Genomic DNA, 5,875 nt, shown 5'->3' on the forward strand with positions numbered 1-5,875 from the left:
TCATACCTGACAATAACAAGAATTTGGGTGCTTGATATGAAAAAGGTTGAGAATCACTGCTTCTACATCACTAAGGATTTTTGAAGGAAAGGGGGCGAAAAACACTCCACCTGTTCTTGTGGCAGGGGAGTCCACAGCGCCGCTCCAGGCCATATAGAACATATGCCATGCTTTCACATATCTCTTGGCACGGGCATATTTCTCCATTTCGTTAATTCCCCTCTTGTGTGGCTGCCAAATATAGCTTCCGTTCCACTAGGCTAAAGTAACTGGGTCACTAGAGCTATGAGTAATTAGCTGACAACAAAATATGTTTTCTGCTTGATGGCAGCAGAGGGCTGCAGATTGAGGTGCAGTGTCACATTGGGTGGTGATTTGGGGCAGGACTTAGGGGTGAAAGTTCATGAAATTGGGGCGAAACGCCCATGAATGTGTGGGGGAGCGCTCGTGCAATCTACCGGTTTGATCAAATTAATCCAAAATATGCACGAGGTTGACTGGAGCTTCTACCCTGTAATGATTTAAAAAAATAACATGACAAGGAAGTGATTAAAAGTTCATTTCAGGGACAATATGCAGTTTGAATGGCATATGGGAGAGAGTCTACAAGCTGGCATGCTTAATATTCTGCACTTACTGTATGGGAAACTGACTTTGTCACCAAAGTGACAGTATTTCGGGGGAAATCTACACTACTTCAAACCCTGTAACACAAAATAATTGCTCTTTGGATGTAACCTTCAAAAAAATTCACTGAGTTGAGACTACAAAGGATTTAAAAAAAATGATGAATACACAGATCATTGGCTGTGTTGTTTCTGCCTTTGAGAGAGTTGCTCATATGCAGTATTTGGTGAACTAATACTAGACAAAAAACACATTCACACACACAAACACATTTCCAAAAATAATTTAACCATTTTAAAACCGTTTAAAATAAAAGATGGCATGCAGATTTTCTTTTAAATAAACGTGATCCTGTCTGTAAAAGTGTTATCATTTTGATTCAGATCGAGAGTGAATTCTCATCTATTTTCCCCCCCACCATTTAAATGGGGAGACAGAGCTGGAAATAGCCCGGAATAAGATGTGTGTGTTGGGGAGGCCAGGGGTTAGTGAGACACTACAGATTCCCAGGCAAGAATCAGCTCACTCCAGCTGCCAGAGTAATATAAAGTGCTGGCTGCTCTCCATGGTGCTGAAATCAACTGCTATCTCTTTGAATGGAGAATAGAAGGGAGCTGGCCCTGGTGCTGAGGTGCTGCTGCTGCTGCCAGGCTAATGGCATGTCTCACAACAGCATTGAGCATCAGGTGCATGCATATACAGTGGCCATTGTTGATCTAAACTACAGTTTACCCCGTAGCTGGAATGAAGGATCCTGTGCATTTAGAAGGATTCTGATGGGGGGGAAATGTGTCGAATGTGACTAAGAGTGGAACATTGTGTACAGAACATATCCAAGAATATGAGATCTAATAGGGAGAAATGGACATTGCTTGCCACATGCATAATGGAAACACAGCACTGTTCTTTATGCGATGGATATCTTATGTGTGTGTGTGTTCGTCAAATGGGACACACACAGGCGCCTTCATGCATACATACCATCATCTATCCTCTCTCTTTATTTTTCTGACTCTCTCTCTCTCTCTCTCTCTCTCTCTCTCACACTCATGTTTTTCTCTTTAGCGATCTCTCACTTGCAGGGATATAAAAAGAGACAGAGAGAAGCAGCTAGTACTCCACCCCTCCCTCCCCCACACACACACACCTGTTCTCTGACCTATACTGTGGAAGCTGGAATAGCTCTAAAATGTTGTTGTTTTTCCATCTCGGAAATATGGGGTTTGCGGTGCATGTCTTTGCCCACGTGACGTCACACACCTGCTAAGGGTCAGTTAGTCGCCTGCAGAGCCGAGCAGTGCGATTCTGGCTGCTCTAGAAACGGCTGGCTAAACTTTGTGCCACCTCTCTGACTCATAGTGATTCAGTGCATGCGTATATAGGCTACAGAGTCGGCCTCCCACCCCATCCCTGGAGAGAGATAAGTATTGTTTGCGTAGTAGCAGCACATTTCATGCTCGGATTCCCCCACCTGTTCCCTGACCTGCGAAAGTCTGTGGCTCTCAAATGCTTTCACCCATATCTTTGTGATTGAAAAGGGCGGGTGTCTAGAGCCGGGGAAAGCTGTTGAGCTCAAATCTAAAGAGTATCTTTTAATCAGAAAAGAACTTAAATGGATTTGTGAGCTGATCGCAGGGTCGTTTGAAAGGATAACGTCTCATCTTGGTCTGATATTGGGATTTTTTGTGTGTTGTTGGATTGTAGCCCGCAGGTTTCGAGGTGCTGGCTGCATGTCAAGGTCAAACTATTAATCAAATCTATCATTAACAGACCTTCCCCTCGACCCAATTTGCATAATGAATGACTACAGACTTTGCCTGGGCTTTAAAAGACCCACCTCCAGTGACAGATTCACCCAGTTCAAGTTCCCAAAGAAAAAAAAGTAAAGTAAAGTGATGTCTGATGATTATCTCCACCATGCATGCAGTCCCAAACACAATCAGATGAATGTGTGCAGCAGGAGAAACGGGGTGTGGATGCACAGCTGGTTCAACTGGCAGAAATCTATTTTGTGTTGAACACCAATTTACATTGAGAGACTTGTTAGAAATTGTCCAGATAATGGCAGTCACTAGAGAACTTTGAAGGACCAAATATGTAGGGCCTATACAAATCTTACCACTTTTCATTAGTCCCATAATTCAAATATAGCTATATTGAATAGGCTAACCGCTAGTCGATTTAAGATGCAAGTGTTGTCATGTTGTGGAATGCTATAGTTTCTCCTGAGTTGTAAAGATAGTCGTGTACAAAAAAATCTAAACATATTGGAGTAGGCTATTCATCAATAACATAATCCAGCTCTGCCCAAGGTATGTGAATCGGTAAAAACAGGGGTGGGGGGGAGAAAAAAGTTCCAATATGGTCGTTAACGCTGAATGAAGAAGCATATTGGGGAAAATGACGAGACAAACTCCATCAAAGTTCAATTCTCACCTATTGGACAAGCAAAATCCTCAAAGACGAAAATCAAAACTGTTATTTTTGCGCCCTCAGAGACACACAGCCTCCAACACCAGAGACACACTGCAAGATCAGAGAAAAGCACCAAAACCAAAACCACACCGAAATAAGCCATGATAAAGGAAAAAGGCAGAAAACAAGCAAGAAATAACAGGTGAGCTCGCAAAAGAAGCTGCTTCGGGGGAGAGAAAGAGAAGGGGGAAAAAATCAAGAGCGCCCGCAAGCACGTATAGGGCTATTTCTCAGCGGATGTCGCCGGAGCACCAGCACTCAGCATCCAAGATTCAAATCATTGCATGCAGAAAATGAGAAAACGTTTCCCATGTCGGAACACCAAGACAAGGAAGGAAGAAAAAGCGGGTAAAAAATAGGCTTAGGAAAACGGCATTGGAAAAGGTACTCACCGAGCGGGAGTAAAAGGTTTCAATTAAAAAGAAATTGGGCGGATAGCGGTGCTGGTGGATTGGTGATGTGCAGGCTTGTACGGTATGCCGAGGCTCTGCGTCCCTGCCTGCCTTTTGCGCTCTCTCTCTCTCTCGCTGCCGGTGGCTGTGTCATGTGACTCGGGATTGGCCCGAGTTTTTGAATTGGTCCAAGGCAGCTTTCTCTCTGTAGCACATGCGAAGGTGTTCAGGAGGCTAGAGGCTGCATGGCAGCTTTTCTGCTGGTAGTAGCGGTATTGATTTTCTCCCACAGAGCTCCTCGAGTCCAATGCTTCTCAAAGTGGGGTGCGGGGCTCCTTGACGGGGTGGAGGTCCACGACAGCAAAGTGATGAATTTTACTATTATTGCCAGTTAACTCAGTTAGAGAATGTATAGCCTGATTATTACTCTTTTGATCATACGTTTCACTCTACTGCAGTCTTCCCCCTCATACAGTACTTATTCTCAATGTGGGGTCCTTGAGGGGGTTCTAGGGAGGGAGTTATATTGCTTTTTTTAAACGGTTACCATTGGTAACCGTTTTATAAAAGCACCAAGTTACAGCTAACAACACAGGCTATCTCTGGTTTAGCTAATACATTGGGTAGGCCTAGTCAAGTAGTCATAAAACTATCTTAACAACCGAGCAAGGGATTTAAAAACTAATTTGACCATTAAAGTAATATTAAAGCCATTAAACCAATAAAGCCACAAGCTACAGTAGCCTAGTGTTTCAGTCATTCGGTGGTATTGTGTGCTAATGTAACAGATGTGATTTGCCCATTATATAATTACACTATATATGTTATTTATTTGTTGTTTGAAGTAATATACCTGTCAGTTTTCGTCTACCTCCACCTCTGTTGTCATGTAATTGTCCCACCTCGCCTCTTGTAGTGTTGCTCCTCCTTCCCAGTGCCTCTAAACTTCCTGATACCCTCACCTCTTCCTCTTACTATATTTCCTGGTGGAAGAGGTGGGTGTTGTTATCCTCTGTAACATATCACATTCCATCCTATCATTTCTGATCATTCCTGTTTATATTTTTGTTAGTCTTACCTTTGTAAGGTATGGATGCACCTGTTACTTCATATATTTCCATGTTTTGACCACTGTGTGAATGTAGTTTGACGAGTGAAATTCACTCACTGAATGTCCGGATATGTCCCTGTTTTCATGTGCAGGATTGTGGTGGGGAAAGGAATTGCAGAGTGGAGAATAATTGTTTTCATTTCGTTTCTGTCACGTATGTTTACTGTGTTTTGTTTCACGTTAAGTTTTGCACACGTAACGTTGTTTGAATTCAATGTCCGCGCTCTTACTATATTTCCTGGTGGAAGAGGATTGTGGTGGGAAAAGTACTGCAGAGTGGAGGATAATTGTTTCATTTCTTTTCTGTAAGAATAAACAGCCTCTGTCTGACTTGAAGATATCCCGGTTGTTGGGTCCGATCATTAAAACACAACACAACACAACGCAGAAGTCCACCGGTCACACTAACGCTAGCCTAGTTTAAGGTGACCAGATTTCTCAAATGAAAATCGGGGACATTTCCAGTCCGGCAATCAATATATCATTAAATGTTATTACCTATGAAATAGAAAAAGGGGAGTGTCGGCTTCACGAAGAGGCCCCTGGTGCCCTCAACCCCCCCCCCCCTACACACAGACACACACACACTTCATTCCCTGTGCCCCTTTACAAAATGTCTGTTCTCCAGCAGCATGAGGCCTGGCCGTCCAAACCTACAGCGCCAAATGTTTTATGAAAAGCCTCAGATCTCAAAAAGTATTTTCGGTGTTACAGTCCTGAGTGCTTCTTCATTGTTCAAGGTTTCCTGGAACAGCAGGAAGCAGCATGTAAGCACTTGTTGGATGTCTGGATCAACGGGCTACATAGACATGTGATGCTTTGATATGCTTTTAACCTGCCCGTAAGCCTCCCACAACCTTTTTGCTTGAGTGGTTGGCCAGTGGGCACGTCTGTAAAGGGGAGACTCGTAGGTACTCATAGAATCCATTCTCATTCAGATATCTTGAGGTGAGAGAGGTCAGGGGTCCCCTTTGAAATTGACCATGCTGGTTTTTCAAAATTCATTATTTAGCCCCCTTCCTTCCCGACAAGGTTGCATGGCATTGTTGGTCCCAATGGATGCTGCGGGTCTTTACAGTTTCATACCCTATAAGTATATTCACTCTAGATTTAAGAATGAGCCCACTAGAGCTAGAGTCAGACATAGAAAATCGGGGACATTTTCGGAGACAGCTCCAGCCGGGGGCAGGTCACCAAAAACGGGGACTGTCCCTGAAAATCGGGGACGTCTGGTCAGCCTAGTTGGTGCTACTGTAACTACGCCTTGACG

Source organism: Poromitra crassiceps (assembly GCF_964638095.1).
Source record: "Poromitra crassiceps genome assembly, chromosome: 17".
Lineage (NCBI taxonomy): Eukaryota > Metazoa > Chordata > Actinopteri > Beryciformes > Melamphaidae > Poromitra > Poromitra crassiceps.